Source organism: Anabrus simplex, chromosome 1, assembly GCF_040414725.1.
Source record: "Anabrus simplex isolate iqAnaSimp1 chromosome 1, ASM4041472v1, whole genome shotgun sequence".
Lineage (NCBI taxonomy): Eukaryota > Metazoa > Arthropoda > Insecta > Orthoptera > Tettigoniidae > Anabrus > Anabrus simplex.
In genome coordinates this window covers 800,007,863-800,029,450 of record NC_090265.1, presented here as the reverse complement: position 1 = coordinate 800,029,450, position 21,588 = coordinate 800,007,863, and the positions used below count along the sequence as shown (strand labels likewise).

The following is a 21,588-nucleotide window of genomic DNA, read 5'->3' as shown; positions in this document are numbered from 1 at the left end:
GTATACTGGAGGTTTGTGGCTAAATATCCTCAACGGCTAGAACTTCCAAAGTAATAATAATAATAATAATAATAATAATAATAATAATAATAATAATAATCGTATGGCCTCAGCTACCGTGTGCAGACATTTCAATTTTACGCCATCTGGCTATCTGCTCGTCAATTTCGACGTTCCGTTTTACTCTAGGCCCACTAGATGGCAGACCGAGTAAACCAATAATAATAATAATGTTATTTGTTTTACGTCCCACTAACTACTTTTTAAGGTCTTCGGAGACGCCGAGGTACCGGAATTTAGTCCCGCAGGAGTTCTTTTACGTGCCAGTAAATCTACCGACACGGGGCTGTCGTATTTGAGCACCTTCAAATACCACCGGACTGAGCCAGGATCGAACCTGCCAAGTTGGGGTTAGAAGGCCAGCGCCTTAACCGTCTGAGCCACTCAGCCCGGCCGAGTAAACCAAAACTCACGGGATGATTATATACAACTGAAACAAAACGGAACATAATCAATCCCTAACTCCCTCCCCTTCCTATAAACGAATATTTGCCCCAATTTCAAATTGAAATTTCAAATGGATAATGCTAGTCACTCAGTTATAAGTGATAAAGCGCCAAGTACAAACAGTAAGAAACAAACTGATATTTCAAATTTCAAACGGGGCAGATATTCGTTTATAGGAAGGGGAGTTAAGGATAGGAATAACTTACCAAGGGAGGTGTTCAATAAATTTCCAATTTCTTAGAAATCATTTAAGAAAAGGCTAGGAAAACAACAGATAGGGAATCTGCCACTTGGGCGACTGCCCTAAATGCAGATCAGGATTGATTGATTGATTGATTGATTGATTGATTGATTGATTGATTGATTGATTGATTGATTGATTGATTGATTGATTGATTGATTGATTGATTGATTGATTGATTGATTGATTGATTGATTGATTGATTGATTGATTGATTGATTGATTGATTGATTGTGTTTCGTTTTGTTTCAGTTGTATATAATCATCTCGTAAGTTTAGTTTGGAAGTTCTAGCCGTTGAGGATATTCAGCTAAGGATTACTGGCAGCTATTGCTTTCTCTCACGCATGGCAACGTTGTAGTTAGTATCATCCTTCTATTTTTGTCTCTGTCTGCGCCACCCGTCATCGTTCGTGCCGCTTAGTATAGTGCTGCATGGGATGCCTAATCACTTATTTTCGAAGGTGTGCTAATAGATAGCAGTCATTTCACTGCACACGTTCCATAACACGGGTGCATTTGTAAATACGCTAAAGATACAAAAAATAATAATTACTTATTTATACACGTGCAGACATTCCACTCTATAAAAGAGTTATTTGTCTGAAACTAACAGTATTCGGCGAAATACGTGTGTAGAAAGCAGAAGTCTGTTTGAAAGCTCCTGTGCTAACCGCCTGCGAGCTTCGGCAGCATTCCGACCAGATTTTCCATAGATTAAAACGATGTCTGTGTATTCGACGTTGCTGAACACACTGGCCGTTGCCGATATGTAGACAGCAAATGTAGTGCTGTTGTACCATACAGCAGCCTAGTACAATGCGGTCCAAGGCGAGGCTTACTAATGTAAGGGGTTGCATTAGACGGGTAGCGCTGAGGAACATGCTGCGAGCGACCGTCCGGTTGTTATCTCTTCATATTCTGCCGTAACCTGCCTGCTGACAGTACTGCTCCTGTAAAAATCACTTAGTAGACATCCCATTCATCATTAGTGCATGCGAAACATTTATAAGTAGAAAGTACGGCGCTCGTGGACCCCCTGGTATATATTGGCAGGTGCTGGACAAAATTAAATATACAGGTTGTTCGGAAACAACGTGAACAGGGTATATGAGCGTTAGAGGGTTGGTCATGCTGATAAATAATTGAGATAAAAGTCGATATATCGCGCCGTTGTAATTTTATCAGCTGCTGATATCAGCCAATCGGATCGCTTCAGGTGGGCTTTGCGAGGCGGCGTTGCTAAATCTGCACGGGGCTTATGACCGGCTTGAGGGCGCCAATGAAAGAAATACACTTCTTCAGGGGAAGGTTTTGAACAAAGGAACCCTGCCGATAGGCTCAGCCCACAGCAAGCACGCCACGGTGGCAATGGCTGAAATCCCCGGAGTGTTAGTGTTTGATGCTCATTTCTCGGTATGGCACTCAAGCACGCAAAGCCGCAAGTAGATTTTAGTAATATTTGTATAGGTGTTTCACGGATTTGTATGTTGTATTTATAGCACGCAAACTGTAAAAATGTTAGGACACAATGTCAAATTATTATTATTATTATTATTATTATTATTATTATTATTATTATTATTATTATTATTCTTTCGAATGGGCCACCAGAGGACAACGTGCCAATTACAATTCCTTCTTCTTTGTTCTTTCCTTTTCTTCCAGTACGCTTTCATCTGTTCACTATGTTTCTTCTTTCTGTCTTCAGACCACTTTGAACCAGTCTTTTTTACTTTAGTACCTTGGAATCCTTCTATTTTCAATACTTTTTCCCGAAAGTCTTCTCTATTATTTATTTCTTCTGTTGTTATATTGTTTTTTTCTAAATCCTTTCTTACTTCATTGGCCCAGCTTGTCGTTGATTTCTTACCCCACAAATATCTGAAAATCTTACTGGTTAATGTACTATCTTGCATTCGATATAAATGTCCAAGAAACATAAGTCTCCTTTTCCTCATTACATCTGATATATTTTCTATTTTTTGATATATTTCAGCATTACTTCGTAATTTCCAACCTTCTGCTGTGTTTTGTGGGCCTAATATTTTCCTCATGATTCGCCTTTCCAGTATTTCTAGTTTATCTAAATTATAGTTTAATGCCAGACACTCGCTTGCATATAGGCATTCTGGCTTCACTACTGTATTATTATTATTATTATTATTATTATTATTATTATTATTATTATTATTATTATTATTATTATTATTATTATTATAAGGCGAATTGGCCGTGTGGTTACGGGTGCGCAGCTATGGGCTTGCATAACGGGAGATAATGGTTTCGAACACCCCTGACGGCAGACCTGAAGATGGTTTTCCGTGGTTTCCCATTTTTACACCAAACAAATACTGAGGCTGTATCTTAATTAAGGCCACGGCCGCTTCCTTCCAACTCCTAGGCCTTTCCTATCCCATCGTCGCCATAAGACCTATCTGTGTCGGTGAGCCGCAAATAAATTGTAAAATGATATACAGCCTACGATTATTATTATTATTATTATTATTATTATTATTATTATTATTGATCTTGACTAAACCGAGCTCGATAGCTGCAGTCGCTTAAGTGCGGCCAGTATTCAGTAATCGGGAGATAGTGGGTTCGAACCCCACTGTCGGCAGCCCTGAAGATGGTTTTCCGTGGTTTACCATTTTCACGCCAGGCAAATGCCGGGGCTGTACCTTAATTGAGGCCACGGCCGCTTCCTTCCAATTCTCAGGCCTTTCCTATCCCATCGTCGCCATAAGACCTTTCTGTGTCGGTGCGACGTAAAGCAAGTAGCAAAAAATAGATCTTGACTAAGGAATACAAGATGAAAATAAATAAGTACAGATCAAAAGTCACGCAGTGCAGTCGAACAAAGTGAGGTGATGCAGGAAATATTAGATTTTATTTTTTATTTTTTTTGCTAGGGGCTTTACGTCGCACCGACACAAATAGGTCTTATGGCGACGATGGGATAGGAAAGGCCTAGGAGTTGGAAGGAAGCGGCCGTGGCCTTAATAAAGGTACAGCCCCAGCATTTGCCTGGTGTGAAAATAGGAAACCACGAAAAACCATTTTCAGAGCTGCCGATAGTGGGATTCGAACCTACTATCTCCCGGATGCAAGCTCACAGCCGCGCGCCTCTACGCGCACGGCCAACTCGCCCGGTAAATACTAGATTAGGAAAAGAAATCTTAAAGGAAGTAGATGAATATTGGAACTTGGGTAGTAAATGACCAATGATGGCAGAAGTAAGGAGGACATAAAATGCAGACTAGCACAAGCAAGGGAGGTCTTACTTAAGAAAAGAAATTTGCTCACTTCGAACATTCATATAGGAATTAGAAAGATATTTTTGAAGACTTTCGTGTGGAGCGTGGCATTGTATGTAAGTGAAACACAGACGATGACTAGTTCAGAAATGAAGCTTTTGAAATGTGGTGTTACAGAAGAATGCTAAAAGTAAAATGAGTAGATCGAATCACGAATGAAGAGATACTGAAACGAACTGGTGAGAAGAAAACGATTTGGCCAAATTTCACGAGAAGAAGGGTTAGAATGATAAGACACATCTTAAGACACCCAGGACTTGTTCTGTTGGTTTTTGAAGGAAGTGTAGGTGGTAAGAACGGTAGCGGTAGAGACCAAGGTATGAATATGACAAAAACATTAGAGCAGATATAGGATGCAGCAGTTATGTAGAAATGATAAGACTAGCACAGGATAGGGTGGCATGGAGGGCTGCATCAAACCAGTCTGTGGACTGATGACTCAAACAACAAACATTATTATTATTATTATTATTATTATTATTATTATTATTATTATTATTATTATTATTATTATTATTACTGACTTGCAATATATTTTCTGTTATAAACATTTTGTAAAAGTATTGTTCCTATTAATGATTACATTTATATATTCTTTCCAAAAACATTTTCTGGATTCTATTCAAATATAATACTTTCTTTCTTTCTTTCTTTCTTTCTTTCTTTCTTTCTTTCTTTCTTTCTTTCTTTCTTTCTTTCTTTATATGTTTACCCTCCAGCGTTGGTTTTTCCCTATGACTCAGCGAAGAATCCCACCTCTATCACCTCAAGGGCAGTGTCCTGAATATTAAGACTTTAGGTCGGGGATACAGCTGGAGAGGAGGACCAGTACCTCACCCAGGCGGACTCACCTGCTATGCTGAACAGGGGCCTTGTAGGGGGGATGAGAAGGTTGAATTGGATAGTGGTCGTGGCCTTAAGTCAGGTACCAGCCCAGCATTTGCCTGGAGAAGTGGGGAAAACACGGAAGACCGCTTCGAGGATGGCTGAGGAGGAAATCGAACCCCCTCTATTCAGTTGACCTCCCTAGGATGAGTGGACCCCGTTCCAGCTCTCGTACCACTTTTCAAATTTCGTGGCAGAGCCTGGCCTCCGAGGCTCTCCGCTAATCACAATAACCACTACACCACAGAGGCGGACATAAAAACATTTTTCTGGATTCTATTCAAATATAACTCAATAGGCATATTTATCTACCCGATATGAGTCAGATTTTCAATATGCAACGTGTGAATAATTTACTGCAAGAATTAAATGTTCTAATTTATTATTATTATTATTATTATTATTATTATTATTATTATTATTATTATTATTATTATTATTATTATTAATAATAATAATAATGCGTAGCACTCACCCACTCTCCTCTCCTTTACAGGGATGACGGAGCCGGCGGCTAGGGTGACCGCCAGTCCTAAGAGTACAATGAATGTCGGCACCATGGCGTTGTGTATGCTCTAAGAATATTTACTACTCCTTATATAGATTTTGGACAAGGGCAGAGATTATCTTGTGTACACAGTTCACTGGCCGACGATCCCTCACAAAAGAGAGAGCCTTGTCAATAATAAATTCTAGCACCATGCGGGAAATGTTGAAGGAGCCGTCTTGACACAACACATCCACAGTTGGTTTTCCACCTTTGAAAGGAAGCGGCCGTTGCCTTAATTAAGGTACATCCCCAGCATTTGCCTGGTGCGAAAATGGGAAACCACGGAAAACCATCTTCTGTGATGCCGACAGTGGGGTTCGAACCCACTATCTCCCGGATGCAAGCTCACAGCTGCGCGCGTCCCTAGCCCCACTGCCTACTTGCCCGGTAGTGGCTTAATACCGGCTTGAGAGCCATGCCGAGAAATCAGCCGATTTTGCCGGTGTCAACGTTCTTACTTAGTACGGCGCGATCCTGTCACCCTGGAGGTTCGTGTTCAAATCCCTCCCCTGGCAATGGTTTTGTCTTCCCTTGGTACTCTCAAGCCCATTCTTCTTCCTTTCTTAATCGGTTTACCCTTCAGGGTTGGTTTTTCCCTTGGATCAGCGAGCGATCCCGCCTCTACCGCCTCAAGGAAAGTGCCCCGGAGCGTGAGACTTGGGGTCGAGGGAACAACTGGGAAGGAGGACCAGTACTTCGTCCAGGCGTCCTCGCCTGCTGTGCTGAACAGGGGCCTTCTGCGGGGATAGGATGACTGGAAAAGAGAGACAAGGAAGAGGAAGGGGAGCGGTCGTGGCCTTAATCTTTACCCTCCAGGGTTGGTTTTTTTCCCTCGGACTCAGCGAGGGACCTCACCTCTACCGCCTCAAGGGCAGTGTCCTGGAGCGTAAGATTTTGGGTCTGGGATACAGCTGGGGAGGAGGACCAGTACCTCAACCAGGCGCCCACACCTGCTATGCTGAACAGGGGCCTTGTGAGGGGGGATGAGAAGGTTGAATTGGATAGTGGTCGTGGCCTTAAGTCAGGTACCAGCCCAGCATTTGCCTGGAGGAGAACCAGGAAACCACGGAAAACCACGTCGAGGATGGCTGAAGTGGGAATTGAACCCACTCTACTCAGATGACCTCCCGAGGCTGAGTGGACCCCGTTCCAGCCTTCACGCCACTTTTCAAATTTCGTTCGTGACAGAGTGGGAATCGAACCCGCGCCTCCTGGGGTGGAAGCTAATCACACTAATATCTATACCACAGAAGCGGACTCCCCCTTTTCTTATTTTATTTATTTCCGAATCTTTCTTGACCCCAAAGGTACTTGTATATCAGTTTTATCAATCCGTTATAATCTATTCTATAGATATGTCCAAAAAGTGTAAATCTCCATTTTTGTGTGTTATATTTTCCACGCTCTGGTATATTTCTTTATTATTGTGTTATTGTCCATTGTACTGTTATTTTCATTGGTCCAAATATTTTTCTCATGATTCTTTTGTCTAGTACTTCCAGTTTGTGTAAACTATAGTTCAAAGACACTCTGGTTTCACTACTTATTGTACTGCCTTATTTTAAGATTTTTAGGTAAGCATTTCTACAGTGAGTTTCTCTCATCTGTTGCCCGGCGGGCGCGCCCAGCTTACTACTACTGAAATGTTTTCATTCCTCCCCTGAAAGAGGAGGCGGGCCTCTTAGACGGTGATTCCGTCTCTCAGGCCGGCAGATTTGTTACGTTGAAGGAGATGCTCGGAGAAGGTGAGGGGGTTGGCAACCGTGGCCTATACTAGAAACTGTCCTGACATTAACCTTACTGCAGGAGAATGGAAAACCACGGAAAACCATTTTCAGGACAACAGACGGTTGGGGCCAGCCGTGAGGTCCAGCCCTGTCCCGTCTCCCATGTACAGAAGCGTAGAGCCACAGTACAGTCGTGGCCACTCCTCCTCTGCTCGGTTGTCCAGTCAGAGTGCAGAGTTGTTGGACCATGGTCTAGCAGTGGCCACTTCTAGCATCATCAATGCAACGTTCAGATTCCAATACTACCCTGAACAATCGAAAAGGGCTAGATACTCGTATTTGGAAAACCAGGCAAAGACAAGTCAGACCCAAACAATTACAGGCCTATCAGCCTCCTGGACGCCCTCAGTAAAGTATTCGAGAAAATACTACTGAAAAGGTTAAATAGGGCATATCAAGGAAAGAGGAATAATTCGCAACGAGCAATTTGGCTTCAGGAACGGACATTCTGCCCCGCAACTACTCACGCGATTCATAGAACAAGCTATCATAGGTTTCAATAAACGAAGGGTCACAGGTTCGGTTTTTCTTGATATACAGAAAGCATTTGACAAAGTCTGGCACGAAGGCCTACTAGCGAAACTAACAGACCTCGAATTCCACCCAGGCTATATAAGGCTAATCACATCCTATCTGGAGAGCCGAACAAAAAGTCTAGTATAAACACAAACGCAGCCATAAACATGTATAAGGTCTTAATTAGGCCAATAATCTTGTACGCAGCTCCAGCGTGGGGGCTCACTGCAAAGACGAACCTGGATAAGCTAGAACGAATACAAAATAAATGCATTCGAGCAGGAGCCAGAATCCCTTTCAACACACCAATACGCCAACTACGCGATCTTGCGAAAGTTAGCTCGATAAGGCATCACATACGCAAACAAACTCTAAGAATGTTCACAAAGTCATGGGGTAATAAGATCAACCCGCTAGTAAGCGGGATCGGACGCTACGACGTCGATCTTTACACCAAGTACCCCACATCGAAACACATTCTGTTCAGCCACAGGGTTGGCGGGACGGGGGGCCGATAGCCAGCCCCCTCCCCAAGCTGACACCTATATACCATATAAACCCACACACTGCAGTCAACATGTACCTATGTAAATATGCAAATATGTTCCTTTGATTACAGCTGTATTTATCTCCAGGGACCAGGCGAGAAAATATTGATAAAAGCACAACTTAAGAAGACGACGGCAACGCAGCCAGACGCCCAAAGGACGAATCAATCCACCTCCGCCCCCCCCCCCCCACCCGACAGAGACTTGGAAGCGGAACAACATCCCGCGCCCTATTATAGTTATTTATTTATTATGTTATCTCACTGTTATTTAGGTAGAACACCGGACATGAGAACCGGCAAGCAAGCCGACACTCCAATAAGTGCCTGTATATATACATATGTTACCAATAACCTTAGCATAGTTGCAGATCTGCAACGACAAGTGTGTTCCAACAAACCGCATAGAGAGACATCAACAGGCGGAAGAAGATAGCCCCCTGCACCAAGTAAGGCTTGGCTATTAATCCCCCTCTCCAAACGGAGACTTGGCACTAGGGGCTGCTGGTACTGGACAATGGGACGAACCTGTGGTCCAAAGCCCAGACGCTAGCGGACCAGAGCCGACCCGGCAGTGATAAGAAGGACTGATCCCCATAATAACAGACAATGGCAAGGAAATGGTTATGATTGCATGACACATATTCCTAACCAACACAACCTCTGGTCATTTTCCAGCCCACATACTTGCATGTGCTATCAAAAGATGTCAGGTTTTACATGTAGGCTCTTTCTTCTTTCTGCCTATGTGGTTTTTCCCTGACCCTTCAACACCACACCTCAACACACCTAACCAATACAAACTCTTGCCGTGGTAGCGAGTCTAACTCGGAAACCGGCAGATACTCCTTGTATCACTTCCCACTCTTCCCTGCTATCTCTTTTCTACCTAGAAACTAATAGCATGTCAGAGGCAATGTAGATTGAGTCGATTGCCACGGCGGGGGAGCGGGCTACGGGGGCCCTCCGTAAAAAGAAGTGGCCACCTATGGGCCGAGACCCGCTCTGCATATACCGACCACCAACTTATCTGCCCCCTGTTGACTCATCACTCCCCGCACCGCGGCATAGCAACCAGGACAGCACTTCTCTCACTTTATCCGTGCCTGACATGAGATGAAAATGAAAATCCACAGCCTGTTTCCTGTCATTCGACCAGATCAGGAATGGGATGGAATGAATGAAACCCCCATCTAGCAGCGCATTCCTCTGGGGCAATTATTAATGAATGACAGATGAAATGAAATTATATTGGAGAGTGTTGCTGGAATGAATTATGACAAGGAAAACCGGAGTACCCAGAGAAAAACCTGTCCCATCTCCGCTTTGTCCAGCATAAATCTCACATGGAGTGACCGGGATTTGAACCACGGAACCCAGCAGTGAGAGGCCGGCGCGCTGCCACCTGAGCCACAGAGGCTGATCCTGACATGAGATAACAATTAAAATTAAGAAAATAAGAATTAAGAAAATTAGTAATTAAGAATTAGGAAAATAAACTCGTACCTTATGATAGGAGATGTTGGAAATATTCTCCATTATTTTAAAATTTTCGTAGCACGCCATGCTGAGCTTTCCGAAACCCTTCTTGTCCAAGTCGTCTTAGGGATTTTGTAGGCGTATGTTCTAATCTTTCTGCGATTTCATTTACTTTTTCCTCGTTAAGAACACGTTTTTAACACTTCTTTCTTATTGAGTAAAGAACTAGTTCATTTAAATTTGCTTACGAGTTTCCGCACGGTCTCTCTATGTGAAGGTCTTACACCTGTGAATTATGTTACAAATCACCTAACGACTTCCCTGCAAGACTCTGTTTTCACATAATTATCGTACATAAATTCTCTTCTCTCTACCGAGTACACACGTGGAGGCATTGTGAGAATTATACGCCGAGATAACACTTCACAACTCGAGAACATTGGAGCGACAGACCAACACTTAATACACGTTCTAACCACGGACCTGAACTCCGAAGTGCGAGCATTCCCGTGTTGTCGCTGCGCTATGTAACGGGAAGTGATGAGTCAACGGGAGGCAGAAAAGCCAACTGATGAGAGAAACTCACCGTAGTTGTAAAAATTCTTACTGACGCCATACGCTCTTTCCTTCGTGTGTAGCCTCCTTGTACTGAAGAGCAGATTTTTCTAAACAATTTTCTTCAATTTTCTCTCCCTGGTATTTGATTTTATTTACTTTCTCTATTGGACCAACATGTATTGTCAAAAAATTTGGAACGATTTTTATGTTTTTAACGAGTTTGTTTGTTTTTTTCTACAGACATTCTCAAACCTCCATTCCTAACCAAATACAGGGCAGCCCTGACGGCATTCATTCATCAGTTATGCAGACAGAAGTGATCTGCGACTTGATGTCGTTAAAAGGTTGTGAAATTAATTTATGTGCTCATTCTGCGGATCATTCTCCTCTTCATTTTTCCCTGCAGATTGATGCTAATCGAAATATTATATTTTGCATGGTTTTCCATTTTCACATCTGGTTGTGCCTTAATTAAGGCCATGGCCACTTCCTTCCTACACCTAGCCCTTTCCTAAACATGATCGCCATAAGACCTACTGTATCTGTGTCGGTGCGATAATGCACTTACGTTTAATTAACTGCGTATTGCTTGAGTCCATTGTTTTCGTGTTGTGTGGGGTTTTTTTTAATCCAACAATTCAACAATTCCCGTTACCTCTTTAGGAAAGGCAAACGGTGTTGATGACATCCCAGCAGAATTACTGAAAAATCTAGGTAACAACATGAAAGACCAATTATTCCGGGAAAACCCACCCCTCGAGGGTAAGCAGATTAAGAAAGAAAGAAAGAAAGAAGAATAAACAATGAAACAATTGCTTAAATATCCGATGTGTCGATCGTCTTGTAATTAAGATGAAATGTTTCAGACAAGTAGTGATAGTGGTTATTGTTTTAGGAGGAAGTACAACTGAACAACCATCCTCTATCAACACTAATCAGAGAGAAAAATTTGAAGTTTTTTCTAGGGGCTTTTCGTCGCACCGACACAAATAGGTCTTATGGCGATGATGGGATAGGATAGGCCTAGGAGTTGGAAGGAAGCGGCCGTGACCTTAATTAAGGTACAGCCCCAGCATTTGTCTGGTGTGAAAATGGGAAACCCACGAACCTGCTACGCAGGCGTAGCAGGGGGAGAGGTGATACTCCAACGTGGCGCGTCCCAGGTGGCAGATAGGGGGGTCCTAACCGGCTTGCCGGCGGACTTGAGGGAAATAAAATACCTCTCGCGGACCAAACACACTACCCCCTGCGGGTGGGAGACGCACATGTAGAATACACCCGCGGTATCCCCTGCCTGTCGTAAGAGGCGACTACAAGGGGCGACCAAGGGATGATTGAATTAGAACCATGAAACTACTCTTGATTCGAACCATCATGCGGGGCACACCATGGGTTGCATGTACTTGCGAGTAGTATCACTAAATTGGTACGAAATAAGTTTGTGATAAGTTTCAGTAAAAAGCCTGACCTGTTGGATTCAAGTACCCGTACGTTGTACCCATGTGAGCAACACCGCGGGTCTGGGCGTAGCCTGTGAGTTGTACCGCTATATGAGCGACACCGTGGGTCAGCGTTGCCTATGATTGGTACCCACTATGTGAGGAACATCACGGGAATACCGGCGCCTGTGACTAGTACACCTAGGTGAGGAACCTAACCGGTTTGCGTTGGTTATGAGTGGCGCCATTGTGTGACAAACACCATAGGTCTGCGTTCCCTGTACGAATTGCAATACTTGTGAGTAGTACCATCTTGTGTGGACCACCGTGAGTCTTCGCTACTTTTGATCAGTACCCCAAAATGACAAATACCATGGTTCTACTTTACTCGCGACATGCACCATTCTGTGGGGCCTTAGACGTGAATTTAGCACCCCTTCAGACATCAAGCATCATTGTGCTTTATAAATGGACCCTTGGTCAGTAATACTCTAATTAACTCTCTTCTTTTTGAGTCTGATCCACTGTTTTTGTTTGTTTGTTTTTTGTTTTTTTGTAGGGTTCATGTCCATCCATTCATTCTTCATGCCATTTTTTATTTTATTTTGGTCAGTGGATGAATTTTAATTTTTTGTTATTTTATTTCGTACCATTTGGGGCCGATGACCTCGATGTTAGGCCCCTTTAAACAACAATCATCATCATCATCATCAAAATGGGAAACCACGGAAAACCATCTTCAGGGCTGCCGACAGTGGGATTCGAACCCACTATCCCCGGATGCGAATTTGTTATCGGCCAAAGAAAGACAAGTCCCGTGACCAATATTGCCAACACAATGGATACATTCCTGCCAAGTCTTTTTGCAATATCGCGGAAAGGACATCAACCTTCTTGTAGACCTATTACACGGCCTCATTTAAACTCAGCAAGCTGCATATACTGCCTTCTTCGTCTCCTTAAAGGCATGTCTGACTCACACCTGCTTGAGAACGTCAACACCGGACGATGACTAACGCTCACAAAGTATACAGAACGTAATTAGAGCTTTGCAAGGTCGTATTGGCGCTACTAGCGCGCAAATTTCAATAGGCGTCATGTTTCAGATCTGCAAAACAAAACTGCCGAATTTCGTTTGTCTAGCACAGGGCCCCTCACAGTGCATGCACCGGTGTATTGCACGGCGCAAGGTGCAAAAGACGACTTCGCTAGTTAACCAGAGTGCAGAGCCCCGCTCCTGGATTATAAGCAATATCACTGTCTCTCCCTTTCCCTACGCCTGTCTCGCTCGCTCCGCCTGTCTCCCCCTTCTTCACTTGCTCTGCAGCGCTCCACCACCCGAGCAGAGTTGAGCCGAGTTTAACCGAGATTAGCCGAGTCGCCCCAAGACAAAACGCTGATCTGGGCCGAACCTTGTCTGTCCGATGCACGGTGCACAGAACCTCTACGCCTCGGTTTGCACGTGTGAGATTTTGGGCGTTTGAGAGGCCCTGGTCTAGCACAACTCCTCCTTGGTACTGGGATTTAAAATTTCACCAGAGTGTTAGTGTCTCAGTAGAACCGGTCACTACAGTTTCCTAAGGAATGGTTCATTTCCAAGTCATACAAAAATCAAGAATTACTTTTACAAGTGCTTTAACATCGCAATAACAAATCGAAGATTTTTGACGTCGCAAGAATGTGAAAGTGATAAGGATTGGGATGGCAGTGGGTAGCGGCCGTGGCCTTAATTAAGATACAGTCCAAACATTTGCCGGGTGTAAAAATAGGAAACCACCGACAACCATCTACTGTACAGGGCAGCCGACGGTGGGACTCACACCCACCATCTCGAAATGCAAGCTCACAGGTGCGTGACCAAAACTGCACGGCATATTCACTCAGTAAGATCGAGAATTCTTCGAGATCTTCTCGTATTAGACATCGTGACAGATGACATCAGATAGTGCTTCCTCTTAACAAATTTGGAGTATACCGGGCGAGTTAGCCGTGCGGTTAGAGGCGCGCGGCTGTGGGCTTGCATCCGGGACATAGTGGGTTCGAACCCCACTGTCGGCTGCCCTGAAGATGGATTTCCGTGGTTTTCCATTTTCACACCAGGCATTTGCTGGAGCTGTACCTTAATTAAGGCCACGGCCGCTTCCTTCCAACTCCTAGGCCTTCCCTATCCCATCGTCGCAATAAGACATATCAGTGACTGTGCGACGTAAAGCTCCTAGCAAAAATATTACAGTACATATAGCTCTGCATTTTATCTTTTTTATTTTTGACGTCTTTCTTCTCTATCTCAACCTGGTTAAGTATTATTATTATTATTATTATTATTATTATTATTATTATTATTATTATTATTATATATAATTCACAATTTTATAATTGAGTTTATGACCTTCTTCGGTACAATGTACTTGGAAGAAGTATTATTTAGTACATACGCACATATGCTTCATACATATCGGTATATACTTACATTGTTGACAAGTAAATTTGACAGATATTTATGAGATATTTCATCATCATCATCATCTGTTTACCCTCCAGGTTCGGTTTTTCCCTCGGACTTAGCGAGGGATCCCACCTCTACCGCCTCAGGGGCAGTGTCCTGGAGCTTCAGACTCATGGTCGGGGGATACAACTGGGGAGTATGACCAGTACCTCGCCCAGGCGGCCTCACCTGCTATGCTGAACAGGGGCCTTGTGGAGGGATGGGAAGATTGGAAGGGATAGGCAAGGAAGAGGGAAGGAAGCGGCCGTGGCCTTAAGTTAGGTACCATCCCGGCATTCGCCTGGAGGAGAAGTGGGAAACCACGGAAAACCACTTCCAGGATGGCTGAGGTGGGAATCGAACCCACCTCTACTCAGTTGACCTCCCGAGGCTGAGTGGACCCCGTTCCAGCCCTCGTACCACTTTTCAAATTTCGTGGCAGAGCCGGGAATCGAACCCGGACCTCTGGGGGTGGCAGCTAATCACGCTAACCACTACACCACAGAGGCGGACTATGAGATATTTACTATACATAAATGTTCGAAATTATTAGTGGACGATTTTCATTAGTCCTCTGTATATGGTGGATGGTTCATGCCAATAAACTTCCTTACTATATGGCAAGTGGCAAGGATTGCTGCTTTTTGTAATTCTCTGTAAGTGAGAGGGTGGATAGTAAGAGCTTCAATGCTCCTGTGTAGTGTCTTTGGTATAATACCATTACCTCCAATCACTACTGGAATTATGATAACATTGTTGAGTTTCCACATGGTTTTTATCTCTGTGGCCAGATCTGTGTATTTGGAAATCTTCTCTGTATGTGTTGATTGGAGGTTGTATTAGGGCATGCTACGTCAATTATGAAGCAGATTTTCTTGTTTTTATCTACAAAAGTTATATCTGGTCTATTTCAGGTAATAGTTTTATCAGTAATGGTACTTCTACCCAAGTAAGTTTAGTAATTTTCACTTTCCAAGACTGATTGGGGTTTGTACTTCCAATATGCTGTGGTACAATGGATTAGGGTATTTTGTCGGGTTAATTTCTGGTGAATGATTATTGAAATTTGGTCATGTCTGTACTTGTAGTCTGTGTTCGCCATTAATTGACAACCTGAGGTTATGTGCTGGATGGTTTCTGGAGACGTATTACATCGTCGGCACAGATCTGAATAGACAGACGGATCATGCAGTATATGATTTCTGTAGTTCCTTGTGGCAATGACTTGATCTTGTATGGCGAACATGAAGCCTTCTGTTTCTGGGTATATATCCGAGTGTGTCAGTCACTCATGCGACGCTTGTTTGTCGATATATGGCTGATTTAACTCATTTGGATACAGTCCATGAAGGTTTCTTTTTCCACAGAACGATCTTTTCTTCATTTGTGGAGAATGTCATTGTAAGTGAAGCCTGGGTGTTCAGATTGAGGGGTGTAAACCCGTTATCTGCTACAACCATTGCACTATAGGGCATATGTTTCTGATTTATGATTGAAGTAGCACTTTAATGGTGTAATTTGTTCATTGTGTAATTTCTCAAGGTCTATTAGTCCACGACCACAATCAGAACGAGGCAGAGTGAGTCTTTCTGAGGCTGATTTTGGATGATGCATGTTGTGTTTTGTCAGTAATACATTCACTTTCGTTTGAAGATCCTTCAACTCAGTTGTAGTCCACTTTATGACTCCAAATTAGTATGTGAGAACAGGTATAGCAAACGTATTGATGGCCTTAACGATGAGCGATTCGTCTTACTCGTTCAATATATGCCAGTCTCAATGCCTGTTTTGTGTCCTTATGTTGAATCCTTGCTGATTGGTTATATCCAAGATATCGATATGTTTCATTTGTTGTCAGTGGTGAGATATCTGTTGCTTCAGAGTGGATGCCCTGTGCCGAGGAAGAGCCCCTCCTAATTGTCTGAGTAGCACATTTTTCGAGCCCAAATTTCATGCAGATGTCTGTGGAGAAATTGTGGGTAATTGAAACCAGGTGTTCAAGTTGTCTTTGTGATGCAGCATATAGTTTCAGATCATATACAGTAGATGTGAGATTTTGTAGATTGTTCTTTGCTTATTTTTATAGTGAATCCATATGTTGTTGAACTCAGTAAGTCTGATAGTGGGTTCAGAGCAAGACAAAACCATAGCGGACTGGGGGAATCCACTTGGAAAATGCCTCTTTTAATTGTTATGGGGTCAGTTATCACACATTCTTCCCCATTGTGGAGGTTAATAGTAGTTTTCCAAGTCTGCATGGTAGTTGCTAGGAATGTCACTATTTTAGGATCAACTTTATATACTCTAAGGACCTCAACAAGACAGGAATGTGGCACTGAGTCAAATGCCTTTCTGTAATCTATGAAACAAGCGTGAAAATTTCGGTTGTTCCATGATTATACTATCAATCATTAATTGTTCTTTACAGCCTTTTGTGAACCGCTTGCAGCCCTTTGGTTCCTCAGCGATGATGTCACTGACCTTACAATGATTCTGGTTTCTATTTGCTACGAGTGATGTTATAATTTTGTATAAAGTTGGAAGGCATGTGATTGGTCGGTAGTTAGCAGAATTTGCCGTGTTGTTATTTAAAGATTTTAGGTACGTGATTCCTGTAGTGAGAAAGTGTGGGAGGGCATCTGGTTTACTGATGAAAATTTGTATGTGGTAGGTGAGTAAATTTCTTATAGTAGTAATTGTGTATGCGGTCTATTCCTGGGGTCTTCCAGTTGTGTAAATTGTTAATCGCTGTTACAACCTCCTCTAATGTGAAATCTGCTTGGGTCATGCTTTCAATATTCTCAGCTTTCTTCTTGATAGTTTTAATCCAATGTGCCCCTCCATTTTCTATGGACGCATCCCATATAGTTGACCAGTATTCTCTTATGCTCCCTGCAGTTGCTATCCCATTGCTATTTTACATGTTAGCTGTCTCAGGTGTCCTAAGTCTGTTGTAAAATAGTTTCTCATTCCGATTAAAAAGAGAGTTTTGTGCCTTTATTTCTGTTGCCTTAGTATAGCGCTTGAGACGTTTAGCAAGGGTAGTTAGTTTTTGCTTCATTGTATCTAGATATTCGGTAATGAGAGGGTTTTCTGCATCCTTAGTAGAGTGGTTTTTGGTATTCCTCAGTATTTTCCTTACGTGATTGCAAAGCCGAGGACTTCGATGACCATTGGTGTATTGAGTAAGTCGATTGATGTTCTTTCGTAGGTCTTCCACTCGTGATTTGAGTCGGCGCTGCCATGGTGGTTCTCTATGTATTCGTTTCATTGACCTATTTGCAGATCTTACTTTTCCCCCATTTGCCCTGATTGCTGCCACTGCAACACAGTAGATTGCGGTATGTACCTGGAGGAAAGTCTGGTGTGTTCAAATATATTGGTAGAATGCTGGTATTCAGTTTTTCAATTATTTGTGTGAATTTCTTGGTTTGCTTCTGTCTGGGTAATATAGGTATGAGCGTGGCATCTGTACCTTCAAACTCAATAAGTGTTCTTTGGAATTTATCTTCTATTTCAGTTTGCCATTCATTTTCTGCATTCTGTTGGTATGTGTAAACTTCAGTTTCTTGGAGATTTTGTGGGGCCATGGTGTTGGTGTAGGGTGTGGCTCTGTTCGTTTCATATGCAATTCTTTCATGCTCACTTGAAGGTTCCAAGGAACCCATTAGCTCAGTTTCAATTTCCTGTTTAATCTTACTGAGAACTGTTTCTGGTATAAAGTTCTTCATGACAACTGCACGTCTTTGGTCTGCTGTTCGTTGTTTTGAGACCTGAGTGTTTGGATACTGTGCTTTGAAAACCGTGTATAGCTTCTGTCGATAAACTGTCATGTCCTTTTCCAGTCTGGTAACTCTATAGTAAGCCCTCATTATAAACTCATTGACAGAATTTTCTCATTTCATTCGAATACGGACTTTTCGCACTTTGGTGGTTGCATCTTCTGAAAAGCACCTTCAGTGGTTGTTGTCAAGAGGTGTTGCGCAACACTGTGTTCCTTGGTTTCGGCGACTGTAATTTATTTCGGATTCCTCCCGGTAGGAGGCCGTCTGCTCACCATCCTACCACCACTGGCTTGCATGCTGTCACTCCTTGCAGTGGTTCCAAGAGTGCCCTGGCGATCCCCAGGCAGCGGCTGTTTTCCGAGGTTATCTTCCTTTATCATAATCTCCATAAAACTGGGTCACGCTTTATACCTGCCGCCAGGTTTGAGTAAAATGTAGATCATGTGTCCTATGCATACCATGCGAAGACTGCATGTTGCCCGTTTTAAAGATGGCTGTCTTAGTTACGTCAAAAGTAGTAAAAGAACAATGCATACTCTGTGATTTTGGCAACATCGTGGAGAGAGCGTAGATTTCCAGTCTTCTTTGTGATTTCTATGAGAGTAAAGGCAAATTGAAACAAGATGTCGGACACTTAGGGCAAGAATGTAAACAAATAAATCAATCAAACACCCCCTCTTGTTAGTATTATCTATGGACAATTATAGTCAAAACAAGATGGTTGCCACATAGGGCACAAAATTGATAACAAATATGATCCTGAAAGGTCATAGATTCACCAGACAACACTAACACATAATTATCATACAAAACAATGTCACAATTACTCCCCTGAAATCATAAATGAAGCGTGCTTCTTCCAAACAGATCTATGTTTTGTGTACCAAATCTACACATGAACTTATTGCATGAAGACTACATTATTATTATTATTATTATTATTATTATTATTATTATTATTATTATTATTATTATTATTATTATTATTATTATTATTATTATTATTATTATTATTATTATTATTATTATTGTCTTCTACGTCCCACTAAGAACTTTTACGGTTTTCCGAGACGCCGAAATGCCGGAATCTAGTACCACAGGAGTTCTTTAACGTGCTAGTAAATCTACCGACACGAGGCTGGAGTACTTGAGCGCCTTTAAATACCACCGGACTGAACTAGGATCGAACCTGGCAAGTTGGGATCAACCATCTGAGCCACTCATCCCGGTGATATTATTATTATTATTATTATTATTATTATTATTATTATTATTATTATTGTTATTATTATTATTATTATTATTATTATTATTATTATTATTATTATTATCGCCTCTGTGATGTAGTGGTTAGTGTGATTAGCTGCCACCCCTGGAGGCCCGGGTTCGATTCCGGACACTGCACGAATCTTTCAATCTTTCCATCTCCACCCTGCCGCCCACAACGCTCCGGTATTCCTTATTTCTTTTCAGATGTTAAATTTTAACAAACAATTCGCTCAGCGAATAACAGAATTTCAGGTACAACAATGAGCTCGAGAAGTAATATTATGAATTCCTACAGTAATTAAATAACAATAATGAACAATACGAGCTTGAAGCCCATACCTTGCCAATGTGACAAGAGCCTCTAGTAGACAGAGTATCCAAAATATCGTCGTTGCCGGGAACAAACCTCCTATGTGATAACATCTTTGGAGATATACTGACCCGCAGTACATACTGTACATTATGAAGAGCGAGAATGCCTTGACAATATTCACACAATATTTGACCTTAGATGACAGAACATTACCGGCCAAAGTTCTAAGCTAAAATATTTCACATATTAGGTTTTGTCCCGACAGCGACGATATGCTATCTTACAAAAGCACCTCTGCTCCACAAAATTATCCAGGATACTACTCTCCAAACATTATACCATACCAGCCTTCCGTAGGCACCATTCAACCTTTACATTAATAGGAAGAGCATCTTTGCTCTATAACTTAACACTTTCCAGGCCTATCCAGGCACACCCTACATTTAACAAAATTAAACAGTCCTCATTGTCTTATACGCTCAACAGCCTAGTATCTTTAACATGAAAAGAATGAAACACGAGTTACAAGTACCCATTCTACAAGGTCTTTGGTAAAAACAAAAGGTTAAATTTACTGGCCCAAACACCAAAATGGTGAGCAGGCGAACACTTGCGCTCCTTAAAATTTATATTAAATGCACAAAACCCTATTTAGGCTTATGGCCCGACGTTACAGAGGCTAAGCCTGTACTACGGTTGTGAATAGATGGAAAAACATATTTAAGTTACAGAAATTACAAGATAGAAAAAGAAAAGGAAATTATAGATACATCACTCTCTATTCTCTGATTTCACTTAAGTTCTTACAACTAAAGATTTGAAACATTCCCTTCGAGCTAGCTTTGAAAGACTATCACAGATCTGCCATTACCTTGAGCTGGTGGACCTCCCGAAGATGGATACGGCGGCCTCCGTCTCCGCTACGAACACACTCTAGACTGAAACGATCACTAAGACAACCTGGTCCGAATATGTACCAGCTTTATAGCAGAGGGAAAGGTTCCAGAAAACTCTGGGTCATGGCCCTGACACACACCCAATTCTCACTGGATAATCCAATAAATATCAAAATTTTGACATTGGTGAATAAATAAATGTACTAAATTTCTGATTAGCCAACGCCTTAAGTTGGCGGCAAGAGATAGAAGTGTTGATAAATTTTACACATCAAAAACGAACACTAAACGTTCCAGTTAAGGAAATCTTAACATAGAAAATTACTCTTGAATTTTAATAGTTCATCTTCACCGCAGAGGGCACAACCTAAGTTTATAGTAGCGACATCTGCTGAGAAATGGTCAAACGTCGTGTACTAGTTGTTTCAACGAGTATGTTTCAGAGGGCCTTATACAAGGCCCTAGTCTTAAATGTACGGAGCGGGTGTACCACCCGTACAATTATTATTGTTATTATTATTATTATTATTATTATTATTATTATTATTATTATTATTATTATTATTATTATTATTATTATTGCAGCCGAATAAAGCAGATGATCCAGGGAATGAAGTCTCAGAGGAAGTACACGGATATTATTATTTGGTAGTAAAATATCTAATGATGGTAGAAGTAAGGAGGACATAAAATGCAGGCTAGCACAAGCAAGGAAGAGCTTTCTTAAGAGAAAATTGATATAGGAATTAAAAAGATGTTTTCGAGGACTTTCGTCTGGAGCGTGGCATTGTATGAAAGTGAAACATGGACAATAACTAGCTCAGAAAGAAAGAGAACAGAAGCTTTTGAAATGTGGTGTTACAGAAGAAAGCTGAAGGTAAGATGGGTAGATCGAATCACGAATGAACAGGTACTGAATTGAATTGCTGAGAGGTGATCGATTTGGCAAAATTTTACAAGAAGAAGAAATAGTATGATAGGACACATCTTAAGACATCCAGGATTTTCAGTT

The 21,588-nt window shown here is 42.0% G+C and overlaps 1 protein-coding gene across 1 annotated transcript in view; it reads right to left on the bottom strand.

The window, feature by feature from the left end:
- LOC136873667 (hexamerin) overlaps positions 1-20,654 on the bottom strand; it is a 55,362-nt gene extending 34,708 nt beyond the window's left edge. Inside the window, exon 1 of the mRNA XM_067146766.2 lies at positions 20,552-20,654. The gene's annotated coding sequence lies outside the window, so the exon portion shown is untranslated. The remainder of the gene's footprint in view (positions 1-20,551) is intronic.
- Positions 20,655-21,588: the final 934 nt, after the last annotated feature.